At 45.6% G+C, this 16028-nt stretch overlaps 1 protein-coding gene across 1 annotated transcript in view; it reads left to right on the top strand.

Moving 5' to 3' along the window:
* Positions 1–10212: 10212 nt before the first annotated feature.
* LOC115183752 (uveal autoantigen with coiled-coil domains and ankyrin repeats protein-like) overlaps positions 10213–16028 on the top strand; it is a 28824-nt gene continuing 23008 nt past the window's right edge. The window contains exons 1-2 of the mRNA XM_029744847.1: positions 10213–10226; positions 14031–14095. The gene's annotated coding sequence lies outside the window, so the exon portion shown is untranslated. The remainder of the gene's footprint in view (positions 10227–14030; positions 14096–16028) is intronic.

The raw sequence follows: 16028 nt of genomic DNA, 5'->3' as shown, positions 1-16028 counted from the left end.
TCCGTCCCCTCTTTCCGCCTCCCCTCTCTCCGCTTCCCCTCTCTCCCCTCTCCCCTCTCTCCGCTCTCCGCTTCTACGCTCTTCGCCTCCCCTCTCCCCTCTTACCTCTCCGCTCCCCTCTCCTCCGCTCCCCTCTCCCCTCTCTCCGCTCTCCCGCTCCCCTCTCTCCCCTCTCTCCGCTCCGCTCTCCGCTCCCCTCTTTCCGCTCCCCTCTTCTCCGCTCCCTCTCTCCGCTCCCCTCTCTCCGCTCCCCTCTCTCCGTCCCCTTCATCCGCTCTCCCCTCCGCTCCCCGCTCCCCTCTCCCCTCTCTCCGCTCTCCGCTCCCCTCTCTCCGCTCTCCGCTCCCCTCCTCTCCGCTCCCCGCTCTCCCGCTCCCCTCTTTCCGCTCCCCTCTTTCCGCTCCCCTCTCTCCGCGTTCCCCCTCTCTCCGCTCCCCCTCTCTCTCTCCGCCTCTCCCTCTCGGTCTCCGACTCATCCGCTCCCGCTCCCCTCTCTCCTCCGCTGCTCCGCTCCCCTCTCTCCTTCCGCTCCCTCCCTCTCTTCTCCGCTCTCCGCTCCCCTCTCTCCGCTCCCCTCTCTCCGCTCCCCTCTCTCCCGCTCCCCTCTCTCCCCTCCCCTCTCTCCTCCGATCCCCTCGGTCACCGCCCTCCCTCTCTCCGCTCCCCTCTCTGCTCCCCTCTCTGCTCCCCTCTCTCCGCTCCCCTCTCTCCGCTCCCCTCTCTCCGCTCTCCTTTCCCCTTTCTCCGCTCCCCTCTCTCCGCTCTCCGCTCCCCTCTCTCCGCTCCCCTCTCTCTGCTCCCCTCTCTCAGAGAACTCTGTGGTAAACTGTATGTCACACACTGCTTGATCTTACTGGCCTGGAGCGGTTGTCACTCTGGCCAGGAAGTGGCTCAGAGCAAACAGATTAGAGCCACAGTTGATGTTTATGATATAAAATGACAGTTGGGGAACATTCTGTAATTCAAGGGTCAGGTTGTCAGAGTAAACTAGTATTTGATCTAGAATGGTGGGTGGATGAACTCGGGATGGCCAGTATTTTAGGATTTAAAACACTGGGACCTTTTTTAGGATAGTTCTTTTTGGATGGCTCACCACCACCAATATTGGATAGGTTATGTGTCCTCTAAGAATGTCACCCATCCACCACTGGAAGGTCTATATAAAAGCTGTTAAGTCAGACTTGTTTTCCTGCCTGACGTAAATGTAACCAGATTCCAACGCTGGTGTTTTAGGTAGCTAGTCCCCCTCGGCTTAATTCCAGCTATGTGAAGTAGTCGCCTGTCTCTGATCCATGCTTCAGGTTAATTTTGAGCCCCGGCTTTGTTGCAACCTCGATGGAGAGAACAGGAGATTCCAGGAGCTGTGGGGCTGAGTATTTTCAGTAGTGTATGAAATTCTCCCACACCAGTGTCTGTGACACTCGTGCGCACGTACGCACACGCACACACACCAAGGAGAGAAGGGCTTGTCTCATAATAATGTGCTGGAATTTCTCAGGGCTAAATCAAGTACGTCTGGCTGCCGTGGAAGACGCCACCCTGCATTACAGCGAGGAACTGGAGCTTGTTGTACTAAGCACTGTCCTGACACACGATGCTCACTGGTCACCTTCAATGTTGTTGGCTTAGAGATGACCATGCCGAGAACAGAACCAGTTCTGTGTCAAACTGCGTCCATCACATAAACTGGAGCATAAGGAACCTCAGCTCACGGGTCACAAACTACAGGTCGACCGATTATGATTTTTCAACGCCGATACCGGTTATTGGAGGATCAAAAAAAGCCAATTCCGATTAATCGGCCGATTTTAAAAAGAGAAAAGAAAGAAGGATTTAAAAAAAATAATTATTATAATAAAAAAAATATTTATTTATTTGTATTAATGACAATTACAACAATACTGAATGAACACTTTTATTTTAACTTAATATAATAAATAAATTTAGCCTCAAATAAATAATGAAACATGTACAATTTGGTTTAAATAATGCAAAAACAAAGTGTTGGAGAAAAAAGTACAAGTGCAATATGTGCCATGTAAAAAAGCTAATGTTTAAGTTCCTTGCTCAGAACATGAGAACATATGAAAGCTGGTGGTTCCTTTTAACGTGAGTCTTCAATATTCCCAGGTAAGAAGTTTTAGGTTGAGGTTATTATAGGAATTATTGGTTGAGGTTATTAGAAATTACTATTTCTCTCTATACCATTTGTATTTCGTATACCTTGACTATTGGATGTTCATATAGGCACTTTAGTATTGCCAGTGTAACAGTATAGCTTCCGTCCCTCTCCTCGCCCCTACCTGGGCTCGAACCAGGAACACATCGACAACAGCCACCCTCGACACATCGTTACCCATCGCTCCACAAAAGCTGGGGCCCTTGCAGAGCAAGGGGAAAAACTACTCCAAGTCTCAGAGCGAGTGACGTTTGAAAAGCTATTAGCGCACACCCCGCTAACTAGCTAGCCATTTCACATCGGTTACACCAGCCTCATCTCGGGGGTTGATAGGCTTGAAGTCATAAACAGCTCAATGCTTGAAGCATTGCGAAGAGCTGCTGGCAAACTCACGAAAGTGCTGTTTGAATGAATGCTTATGAGCCTCCTGCTGCCTACTACCACTCAGTCAGACTGCTCTATCAAATATCAAATCATAGACTTAATTATAACATAATAACACACAGAAATACGAGCCTTAGGTCATTAATATGGTCAAATCCGGAAACTATCATTTCGAAAATAAAACGTTTATTTTTTCTGTGAAATACGGAACCGTTCTGTATTTTATCTAATGGGTGGCATCCATAAGTCTAAATATTCCTGTTACATTGCACAACCTTCAATGTTATGTCATAATTACGTAAAATTCTGGCAAATTAGTTCGCAACGAGCCAGGCGGCCCAAACTGTTGCATATACCCTGACTCTGCGTGCAATGAACGCAAGAGAAGTGACACAATTTCCCAAGTTTAATATTGCCTGCTAACATGAATTTCTTTTAACTAAATATGCAGGTTTAAAAATATATACTTCTGCGTATTGATTTTAAGGCATTGATGTTTATGGTTAGGTACATTCATGCAACGATTGTGCTTTTTTCGCAAATGTGCTTTTGTTAAATCGTCCCCCGTTTGGCGAAGTTCGCCGTCTTTGTTAGGAAGAAATAGTCTTCACAGTTTGCAACGAGCCAGGCGGCCCAAACTGCTGCATATACCCTGACTCTGTTGCACAGAACGCAAGAGAAGTGACACAATTTCCCTAGTTGAAAGAAATTCATGTTAGCAGGCAATATTAACTAAATATGCAGGTTTAAAAATATATACTTGTGTATTGATTTTAAGAAAGGCGTTGATGTTTATGGTTGGTACACATTGGTGCAACGACAGTGCTTTTTTTGCGAATGCGCTTGTTAAATCACCCGCTTGGCGAAGTAGGCTATGATTCAATGATAAATTAACAGGCACCGCATCGATTATATGCAATGCAGGACAAGCTAGATAAACTAGTAATATCATCAACCATGTTTAGTTAACTACTGATTATGTTAAGATCGATTGTTTTTTATAAGATATGTTTAATGCTAGCCTAGCACCTTACCTTGGCTCCTTGCTGCACTCGCATAACAGGTAGTCAGCCTGCCACGCAGTCTCCTCGTGGAATGCAATGTTATCGGCCATGATCAGTGTCCAAAAATGCCGATTACCGATTGTTATGAAAACTTGAAATCGGCCCTAATTAATCGGCCATTCCGATTAATCGGTCGACATCTAGTCACAACCATCTGTTGATTCAGCTTAGCCTTAGTTCTAATGTATAACCTGGGCCATACATAACATCCTCATGTATAACCTGGGCCATACATAACATCCTAATGTATAACCTGGGCCATACATAACATCCTAATATATAACCTGGGCCATACATAACATCCTCATGTATAACCTGGGTCATACATAACATCCTAATATATAACTTGGGCCATACACAACATCCTAATATATAACCTGATCCCTACATACCATCCTCATGTATAACCTGGGCCATACATAACATCCTCATGTATAACCCGGGCCATACATAACATCCTAATATATAACCCGGGCCATACATAACATCCTCATGTATAACCTGGGCCATACATAACATCCTCATATATATAACCTGGGCCATACATAACATGTACATTTTAGTAATTTAACAGACACTCTTATCCAGAGCAATTTACAGGAGCAAGTAGGGTTAAGTGCCTTGCTCAAGGGCATATTGACAGATTGTTTTCACCTAGTCAGCTCGGGGTTCGAACCGGCAACCTTTCGGTTACTGGCCCAACACTCTTAACCCTAATAACGTCATAATATATGACCTGGGCCACACAACATACCATCCTCATGTGTGGTCCCTTCTGTCTCCAGACAGTCCTCAAGCCCACTGGAGGACGATGATGGACAGTAATCATGGTCTGCCTGTTCTGCCCTATGGGGAGGTTTAATTACTAGGTATAATCCCTCATCTTTAATTTAGTGTGTTTTTATAATCCCTGATGTGCAATTTAGTTTCCTGGATTAGGCTCCCCATTGTTGATCTAATGATATCACCTCTAACGAGTGTGTAGAGATCCACAGCTGAACAAATAGTGTGGCTGTATCTCCACATTGCACACGCTCATGATGTAGGCTAGGCAAGCCTTAATTACTGCCCCTGATGAAGCGGGCTAGCCTAGCCTTAACTACTGCCCCTGATGAGGCGGGCTAGCCTAGCCTTAACTACTGCCCCTGATGAGGCGGGCTAACCTAGCCTTAACTACTGCCCCTGATGAGGCGGGCTAGCCTAGCCTTAACTACTGCCCCTGATGAGGCGGGCTAGCCTAGCCTTAACTACTGCCGCTGATGAGGCGGGCTAGCCTAGCCTTAACTACTGCCCCTGATGAGGCGGGCTAGCCTAGCCTTAACTACTGCCCCTGATGAGGCGGGCTAGCCTAGCCTTAACTACTGCCCCTGATGAGGCGGGCTAGCCTAGCCTTAACTACTGCCCCTGATGAGGCGGGCTAGCCTAGCCTTAACTACTGCCCCTGATGAGGCGGGCTAACCTAGCCTTAACTACTGCCCCTGATGAGGCGGGTTAGCCTAGCCTTAACTACTGCCCCTGATGAGGCGGGCTAGCCTAGCCTTAACTACTGCCCCTGATGAGGCGGGCTAGCCTAGCCTTAACTACTGCCCCTGATGAGGCGGGCTAGCCTAGCCTTAACTACTGCCCCTGATGAGGCGGGCTAGCCTAGCCTTAACTACTGCCCCTGATGAGGCGGGCTAGCCTAGCCTTAACTACTGCCCCTGATGAGGCGGGCTAGCCTAGCCTTAACTACTGCCCCTGATGAGGCGGGCTAGCCTAGCCTTAACTACTGCCCCTGATGAGGCGGGCTAGCCTAGCCTTAACTACTGCCCCTGATGAAGCGGGCTAGCCTAGCCTTAACTACTGCCCCTGATGAGGCGGGTTAGCCTAGCCTTAACTACTGCCCCTGATGAGGCGGGTTAGCCTAGCCTTAACTACTGCCCCCAGTCATTTGCACTTGTGATAGCTGATTAAGTGTTAGCGCAGAGGGAAGGGCCTCAACTCCAGCTGGAGTTCAGTGAGCTGTGGTTCCTTGATTGTATGGAGCTGGGGATATTGATTTCCGTAGTTTTATATACCATTGGGCAGTGTTTCTCAATCCATTCCTGAACGGTCTCATGGTGTGTGCGTTTTTTCTAGCCCAGACTAACACAACTGATTTCAACTAGTCACGTAATCACCAACACCTTGATTAGGCCTCATTAAATCAGCTGGGCTAAAACTAAAATGTGCAGGAATGGATATAGAAACAGGTCCTATACCAGCCCACATGATCCTCTCTACTCTGTCCGTCTCGGGATAAACACAGCCTCCATATCCTGTGTAGACTGGACGGACGGACGGACGGACGGACGGAGCTGAAAGACACTCAAGAAGCCGTCTGGTGCCAAGATGAAATGACATGTCTGGTGTCTCACACTCCATTAATGTCCCCTGGCCACACACACACACACAGACAGACAGATGGGCCGTTTTCTCTCAGATCAAATCTAAATCCGTGTAATTACTCTGGACAAAGGGATAGTGAAAGAGGGAGAGGGACAGCTAAAAGGAGAGGTAGGAAGAGAGTGAGACCTGTCATTATATCAATCCAAACAAAAAGCTATCCGCACCTTGTGATGTCACATTTTCACCGCAGGTCAAATTAAAGGTCAGAGCCTCCATTAGAATTACTTCTTCTTCTTCTGTGCTTTTGTGAGTTTCTATTATTTGATTTCCGGTGCCATTTCTCCCGTCAGACTGGTTTGGCACTTAGCACCTTTCATGTCATTATGTTTAAGTCTGCAGTTATCTTCGTCTTGACCCCCTTCACCCTCCTCCTCCAGTCCACATACAGAAAATGTCAGCCTGTCAGTTATACTTTGAACAATCCCAGATGGGTTTGAATAGGTCATTATATACACTGCTTAATGTGTGGAGAATTGATACAATTGAAGCCCTGTTTTACTTGAGCAACACTCAGAGGAGAGTTCTAGAAGGCCAGTTACACAAGCAGTGATCATGCAAGTCAAAGTGCAAGTCAGTGTATACAGTAGGCAGTAGAGGCTATGACCATGTGGAACTGTGTTACAGCCATTCTATGATCTACTTTTGCAAGTTCAAACGTGTATAAACTTTATGTAAAGTTATTTGTGGCATTTATCACGTCTCACATGTCCTCCTAATGCAAAACCACCATGCAGTACATACTGAAACCTCCTCTCCCCATGCAGTACATACTGAAATCTCTTCTCACCATACAGTACATTCTGAAACCTCTTCTCACCATGCAGTACATACTGAAACCTCCTCTCCCCATGCAGTACATACTGAAACCTCTTCTCCCCATGCAGTACATACTGAAACCTCCTCTCACCATGTAGTACATACTGAAACCTCTTCTCACCATGCAGTACATACTGAAACCTCTTCTCACCATGCAGTACATACTGAAACCTCTTCTCACCATGCAGTACATACTGAAACCTCTTCTCCCCATGCAGTACATACTGAAACCTCTTCTCCCCATGCAGTACATACTGAAACCTCTTCTCACCATGCAGTACATACTGAAACCTCTTCTCACCATGCAGTACATACTGAAACCTCTTCTCACCATGCAGTACATACTGAAACCTCTTCTCACCATGCAGTACATACTGAAACCTCTTCTCACCATGCAGTACATACTGAAACCTCTTCTCCCCATGCAGTACATACTGAAACCTCCTCTCACCATGTAGTACATACTGAAACCTCTTCTCACCATGCAGTACATACTGAAACCTCTTCTCACCATGCAGTACATACTGAAACCTCTTCTCACCATGCAGTACATACTGAAACCTCTTCTCCCCATGCAGTACATACTGAAACCTCTTCTCCCCATGCAGTACATACTGAAACCTCTTCTCCCCATGCAGTACATACTGAAACCTCTTCTCACCATGCAGTACATACTGAAACCTCTTCTCACCATGCAGTACATACTGAAACCTCTTCTCACCATGCAGTACATACTGAAACCTCTTCTCACCATGCAGTACATACTGAAACCTCTTCTCACCATGCAGTACATACTGAAACCTCTTCTCCCCATGCAGTACATACTGAAACCTCTTCTCACCATGCAGTACATACTGAAACCTCTTCTCACCATGCAGTACATACTGAAACCTCTTCTCACCATGCAGTACATACTGAAACCTCTTCTCACCATGCAGTACATACTGAAACCTCTTCTCACCATGCAGTACATACTGAAACCTCTTCTCCCCATGCAGTACATACTGAAACCTCCTCTCCCCATGCAGTACATACTGAAACCTCCTCTCCCCATGCAGTACATACTGAAACCTCTTCTCACCATGCAGTACATACTGAAACCTCCTCTCCCCATGCAGTACATACTGAAACCTCTTCTCACCATGCAGTACATACTGAAACCTCCTCTCCCCATGCAGTACATACTGAAACCTCTTCTCCCCATGCAGTACATACTGAAACCTCCTCTCCCCATGCAGTACATACTGAAGCTTCTGATTCTCAAAGACCAAAACACTGCCCTCCCAATGCATCACTTCTAGATCCCAATAGCATTGTTGTAACATGGCAGCAGTTTAGTTATACAAACAGATTCCTGAATCCATTTGTCCAACAAGACTAATGTTGTGCTTAGTTGGCGTGTCACCGGTTATCCACAGCGCTGCAGGCATATGGCTTACAGGCCCCAGGGTCAAGATCTCCGGCTGCAGACTGAGTTTCTCAAGCACCATCAACGCAGCTAAACGGGAGAAAAGAGGGTCGGGGAGTAAACGGGAGAAAAGAGGGTCGGGGAGTAAACAGGGTCGGGGAGTAAATTGGAGAAAAGAGGGTCGGGGAGTAAATTGGAGAAAAGAGGGTCGGGGAGTAAAGAGGGTCGGGGAGTAAAACGGGGAGAAAAGAGGGGCGGGGAGTAAACGGGAGAAAAGAGGGTCGGGGAGTAAACGGGAGAAAAGAGGGTCTGGGGAGTAAAACGGGAGAAAAGAGGGGCGGGGAGTAAACGGGAGAAAGAGTGTCGGGGAGTAAACGGGAGAAAAGAGGGTCGGGGAGTAACCGGGAAGAAAAAAGAGGGTCGGGGAGTAAAACGGGAGAAAGAGGGTCGGGGAGTAAACGGGGAGAAAAAGAGGGTCGGGAGTAACGGGAGAAAAGAGGGTCGGGATATAAACGGGTGAGAAAGAGGGTCGGGGAGTAAATGGGAGAAAAGAGGGTCGGGGAGTAAACGGGAGAAAAGAGGGTCGGGGAGTAAAACGGGAGAAAAGAGGGTCGGGGAGTAAACGGGAGAAAAGAGGGTCGGGGAGTAAACGGGAGAAAAGAGGGTCGGGGAGTAAACGGGAGAAAAGAGGGTCGGGGAGTAAACGGGAGAAAAGAGGGTCGGGGAGTAAACGGGAGAAAAGAGGGTCGGGGAGTAAACGGGAGAAAAGAGGGTCGGGGAGTAAACGGGAGAAAGAGGGTCGGGGAGGGTAAACGGGAGAAAAGAGGGTCGGGGAGTAAACGGGAGAAAGAGGGTCGGGGAGTAAACGGGAGAAAAGAGGGTCGGGGAGTAAACGGGAGAAAAGAGGGTCGGGGAGGTAAACGGAGAAAAGAGGGTCGGGGAGGGTAAACGGGAGAAAGAGGGTCGGGGAGTAAACGGGAGAAAAGAGGGTCGGGGAGTAAACGGGAGAAAAGAGGGTCGGGGAGTAAACGGGAGAAAAGAGGGTCGGGGAGTAAACGGGAGAAAAGAGGGTCGGGGAGTAAAGAGGGTCGGGGAGTAAACGGGAGAAAAGAGGGTCGGGGAGTAAACGGGAGAAAGGGGGGTCGGGGAGTAAACGGGAGAAAGAGGGTCGGGGAGTAAACGGGAGAAAAGAGGGTCGGGGAGTGAACGGGAGAAAAGAGGGTCGGGGAGTGAACGGGAGAAAAGAGGGTCGGGGAGTGAACGGGAGAAAAGAGGGTCGGGGAGTGAACGGGAGAAAAGAGGGTCGGGGAGTGAACGGAAGAAAAGAGGGTCAGGGAGTAAACGGGAGAAAAGAGGGTCAGAGAGTAAACGGGAGAAAAGAGGGTCGGCGAGAAAAGAGGGTCAGGGAGAAAGAGGGTCAGGGAGTGAACGGGAGAAAAGAGGGTCAGGGAGTAAACGGGATAAAAGAGGGTCAGTGTAAACGGTAAACAGTGTTAGTCATGTTTGCAGTAGTGTAGATATGATCCTTTTCACGATGATGATCATGACGGGTATTTGATACCTTTACTGCCTTAACGGTCCCTTATGGGTTGTTGGATCCCAGTTTGTGTCTAATGTGAAAATGCTCTTTTAGAGCTTGTAGTCCTGCTGCCTCAGGGTTGTTACGGGGGTAAGGTTTCTGCCCCCAGAATGCTGATCTAGCCGATAGGGTTAGCCAGCATCAATTTACAGAGTTCTTTTCTCTGGCTCCATATTTCACTCTTTCACTTCACCCTTCTCCAAGCCTCTCCAAACCTGCTCGTACTCTGACCTACTGCGCTTTCCCTTCCTTCTCACGCTCTCTCCATCTCTCACCGCAGGTTCCACCTCTCCGCAACCAGGGGCCACCTGGACTGTCTCAATCTCATCCTGGGCCACAGCGTTGACCTCACAGCCACCGATGCCACCGGTGAGAGAAAGACTGATGAAGTTCATGGTTATACATTTACATGTTAGTCATTTAGCAGACACTCTTATCCAGAGACACTTACATGTTAGTCATTTAGCAGACTCTCTTATCCAGAGAGACTTACATGTTAGTCATTAAGCAGACACTCTTATCCAGAGAGACTTACATGTTAGTCATTTAGCAGACTCTCTTATCCAGAGAGACTTACATGTTAGTCATTTAGCAGACACTCTTATCCAGAGAGACTTACATGTTAGTCATTAAGCAGACACTCTTATCCAGAGAGACTTACATGTTAGTCATTTAGCAGACACTCTTATCCAGAGAGACTTACATGTTAGTCATTTAGCAGACTCTTATCCAGAGAGACTTACATGTTAGTCATTTAGCAAACACTCTTATCCAGAGAGACTTACATGTTAGTCATTTAGCAGACACTCTTATCCAGAGAGACTTACATGTTAGTCATTAAGCAGACACTCTTATCCAGAGAGACTTGCATGTTAGTAATTTAGCAGACACTCTTATCCAGAGAGACTTACATGTTAGTCATTTAGCAGACTCTCTTATCCAGAGAGACTTACATGTTAGTCATTTAGCAGACTCTCTTATCCAGAGAGACTTACATGTTAGTCATTAAGCAGACACTCTTATCCAGAGAGACTTACATGTTAGTCATTAAGCAGACACTCTTATCCAGAGAGACTTACATGTTAGTCATTTAGCAGACTCTCTTATCCAGAGAGACTTACATGTTAGTCATTTAGCAGACTCTCTTATCCAGAGAGACTTACATGTTAGTCATTAAGCAGACACTCTTATCCAGAGAGACTTACATGTTAGTTATTTAGCAGACTCTCTTATCCAGAGAGACTTACATGTTAGTCATTTAGCAGACACTTATCCAGAGAGACTTACATGTTAGTCATTTAGCAGACACTTATCCAGAGAGACTTACATGTTAGTCATTTAGCAGACTCTCTTATCCAGAGAGACTTACATGTTAGTCATTTAGCAGACACTATTATCCAGAGAGACTTACATGTTAGTCATTAAGCAGACACTCTTATCCAGAGAGACTTACATGTTAGTCATTTAGCAGACTCTCTTATCCAGAGAGACTTACATGTTAGTCATTTAGCAGACTCTCTTATCCAGAGAGACTTACATGTTAGTTATTTAGCAGACTCTCTTATCCAGAGAGACTTACATGTTAGTCATTTAGCAGACACTTATCCAGAGAGACTTACATGTTAGTCATTTAGCAGACACTCTTATCCAGAGAGACTTACATGTTAGTCATTTAGCAGACACTCTTAACCAGAGAGACTTACATGTTAGTCATTTAGCAGACACTCTTATCCAGAGAGACTTACCTGTTAGTCATTTAGCAGACACTCTTAACCAGAGAGACTTACATGTTAGTCATTTAGCAGACACTCTTATCCAGAGACTTACATGTTAGTCATTTAGCAGACACTCTTATCCAGAGAGACTTACATGTTAGTCATTTAGCAGACACTCTTATCCAGAGACTTACATGTTAGTCATTTAGCAGACACTCTTATCCAGAGAGACTTACATGTTAGTCATTTAGCAGACACTCTTATCCAGAGAGACTTACATGTTAGTCATTTAGCAGACTCTCTTATCCAGAGAGACTTACATGTTAGTCATTTAGCAGACACTCTTATCCAGAGAGACTTACATGTTAGTCATTTAGCAGACACTCTTATCCAGAGAGACTTACATGTTAGTCATTTAGCAGACACTCTTATCCAGAGAGACTTACATGTTAGTCATTTAGCAGACACTCTTATCCAGAGAGACTTACATGTTAGTCATTTAGCAGACTCTCTTATCCAGAGAGACTTACATGTTAGTCATTTAGCAGACACTCTTATCCAGAGAGACGTACATGTTAGTCATTTAGCAGACACTCTTATCCAGAGAGACTTACATGTTAGTCATTTAGCAGACACTCTTATCCAGAGAGACTTACATGTTAGTCATTTAGCAGACACTCTTATCCAGAGACTTACATGTTAGTCATTTAGCAGACACTCTTATCCAGAGAGACTTACATGTTAGTCATTTAGCAGACTCTCTTATCCAGAGAGACTTACATGTTAGTCATTTAGCAGACACTCTTATCCAGAGAGACGTACATGTTAGTCATTTAGAAGACGCTCTTATCCAGAGACTTACATGTTAGTAATTTAGCAGACACTCTTATCCAGAGAGACTTACATGTTAGTCATTTAGCAGACACTCTTATCCAGAGAGACTTACATGTTAGTCATTTAGCAGACACTCTTATCCAGAGAGACTTACATGTTAGTCATTTAGCAGACTCTTATCTAGAGAGACTTACATGTTAGTCATTTAGCAGACACTCTTATCCAGAGAGACTTACATGTTAGTCATTTAGCAGACACTCTTATCCAGAGAGACTTACATGTTAGTCATTTAGCAGACACTCTTATCCAGAGAGACGTACATGTTAGTCATTTAGCAGACACTCTTATCCAGAGAGACTTACATGTTAGTCATTTAGCAGACACTCTTATCCAGAGAGACTTACATGTTAGTCATTAGCAGACACTCTTATCCAGAGAGACTTACATGTTAGTCATTTAGCAGACACTCTTATCCAGAGAGACGTACATGTTAGTCATTTAGCAGACACTCTTATCCAGAGAGACTTACATGTTAGTCATTTAGCAGACACTCTTATCCAGAGACTTACAGTAGTGAGTGAATAAATTTCTGTACTGGTCCCCCATAACCCTGGCATTGCAAGCACCTATGCATGGTGCGGTACAGAACAGTCCATAGGAGAGCATTAATCAATAGCATGATCATTTCCACCAAACCCATCTTTGGTGAAATCTTTTCTAAGGGATGTCGATTAAGGCAGCCTCTTCCAGAACACAAATATACTGAGCAAAAATATAAAAGCAACATGCAACAATTTCATTGATTTTACTGAGTTACAGTTGATATGAGGAAATCAGTCAATTGAAATATATAAATTAGGCCCTAATCTATGTATTTCACATGACTGGGAATACAGATATGCATCTGTTAGTGACAGATACCTTACAAAAAAATGGGCTCATCACTGTATTTTTGTCCATTCAAATTGCCATTGATAAAATGCAATTGTGTTTGTTGTCTGTAGTTTATGCCTGCCCATACCATAACCCCACGCCACCATGGGGCACTCTGTTTACAACGTTGACATCAGCAAACCGCTGGCCCACACAACGCCATACACGTGGTCTGCGGTTGTGAAGCCGGTTGGACGTACTGCCAAATTATCTAAAACGATGTTGGAAGCAGCTTATGGTAGAGAAATGAACATTCAATTATCTGGCAACAGCTCTGGTGGACATTCCTTCAGTCAGCCTGTTAATTGCACACGCCCTCAAAACTTGAGACATCTTTGGCGTTGTGTTACAAAACTGCACATGTTATTGGCCTTTTATTGTCCCCAGCACAAGGTACACCTGTGTAATGATCATGCTGTTTAATCAGCTTCTTGATATGCCACACCTGTCAGGTAGATGGATTATCTTGGCAAAGGAGAAATACTCACTAACAGGGATGTAACCAAATTTGTGCAACACATTTGAGAGAAATAAGCTTTTTGTGCATATGGAACATTTCTGGGATGTTTTATTCCAGCTCATGAAACATGGGACCAACACTTTACATGTTGCGTTTATATTTTTGTTCAGTGTAGATTATGGAAGATATTGATTTTGTGTATTGCTGATCTCTTGAGTTTTTTTCTTGCAGGTAAAAACGCCCTTCATCTAGCTTCCAGAAATGGCCAGTCGCTTTGTGTGCAGAAGCTATTGCAGGTACAGTCACTTAAAACAACGGCCTCCATTCGCATTAACTTACCTGTGTGATCTGTGCATTATGAAATGGATCTCTGAAGGAAATGTGCTGCAACATGTACTTTTGAGGCTTAGGTGTCAGGTGTCAGGGATGGTTTCAGATTAAATCTAGTCCTGGACTAAAATACATACACAATGGACATTCCCCATTGGAAGTTAAGATTCATTAAGATACGCTACATGACCAAAAGTATGTGGACACCCTTTCAAATGAGTGGATTCAGCTATTTCGGCCACACCCGTTGCTGACAGGTGTATAAAATAGAGTGCATAGTCATGCAATCTCCATAGACAAACATTGGCAATAGAATTTCCCGTATTTGAAGAGCTCAGTGAATTTCATCGTGGTACCGTCGGAAGGATGCCACCTTTCCAACAAGTTAGTTTGTCATATTTCTGCTCTGCTAGAGCTGCCCTGGTCAACTGTAAGTGCTGTTATTGTGAAGTGGAAACGTCTAGGAGCAACAACGGCTCAGCTGCTAAGTGGTAAGCAACACAAGCTCACAGAAGGATTGTCGAGTGCTGAAGCACACAGCCCCTAAAAATCACCTGTCCTCGGGTTGCAACACTCTCTACCAAGTTCCAAGCTGCCTCTGGAAGCAATGTCAGCACAATAACTGTTTTACGGGAACTTCATGAAATGGGTTTCCATGGCCGAGCATCCGCACACAAGCCTAAGATGACCATGCGCAATGCCAAGCGTCAGCTGGAGTGGTGTAAAGCTCGCCGTCATTGGACTCTGGAGCAGTGGAAATGCCATCTGGAGTGATGAATCACACTTCACCATCTGGCAGTCCAATGGACGAATCTAGGTTTGGCGGATGCCAAGAGAATGCTACATGCCTGAATGCACAGTGTCAACTGTAAAGTTTGGTGGAGGAGGAATATTGGTCTGGGGCTGTTTTTCATGGTTTAGGCTAGACCCATTAGTTCCAGTGAAGGGAAATCTTACCGCTACAGCATACAATGACATTCTAGATAATTCTGTGCTTCCAACTTTGTGACAACAGTTTGGGAAGTTTCAGCATGACGATGCCCCTGTGTACAAGCAAGGTCCATACAGAAATGTTAAGTCGATCGGTGTGGAATAACTTGACTGGCCTGCACAGAGCCCTGACCTCAACCCCATAGAACACCTTTGGGATGAATTAGAACGCTGACTGCGAGCCTGGCCTAATCGCCCAAAATCTGTGCTTGACCTCACTAATGCTCTTGTGGCTGAATGGAACCAATGCCCACAGCAATGTTCCAACATCTAGTGGAAAGCCTTCCCAGAAGAGTGGAGGCTATTATAGCAGCAAAACGCCATATTAATGCCCATGATTTTGGAATGAGATGTTTGATGAGCAGGTGTCCACATACCTTTGGCCATGTGGTGTACATGTCTTGGAAACCGGTCCATAATGTTCAAGGAGCATTACCATTACTTCTCTCCCAGTTCTTTGAGGAATAACATTTTGTTGGCTTTACTCGCCAGACAGCAGCTGCAGTGATATTGAAACATGTTTGAAATATATTTGATCTGTTTACAGTGACTAAATTGTGCCATTGTAGGCTGTATGGTTGTTTGAGAACGCTGTTTTTGTTTGGCATCGCCCCTGATAGGGCAACAGTCGCCCCTGATAGGGCAACAGTCGCCCCTGATAGGGCAACAGTAGCAGCCTGTTGAGTTGCAATTAATTTATGTGTTTACAATAAGGCCCTGTGATCAAACAAGCCACCGGCCACATTAAGTGCCGTCCCCCCCTGAAAGGAATGGCAGCTTACCAGCGGGGGTGTTGGTCGTGTTGACAAGGCTGCCCTCTCGCAAACCATGCCGTCATCGCGCTTGACATAGCAACCCAACTCCTGGGCCGAGGGGAAAATCCTACTTGCCCCCCGACCCCCACTAGAG

This window comes from Salmo trutta, unplaced genomic scaffold, assembly GCF_901001165.1.
Source record: "Salmo trutta unplaced genomic scaffold, fSalTru1.1, whole genome shotgun sequence".
In the NCBI taxonomy this organism is placed as follows: domain Eukaryota; kingdom Metazoa; phylum Chordata; class Actinopteri; order Salmoniformes; family Salmonidae; genus Salmo; species Salmo trutta.
The sequence above is the reverse complement of the archived record's forward strand: the minus strand, read 5'-3'. Positions and strand labels throughout refer to the sequence as shown.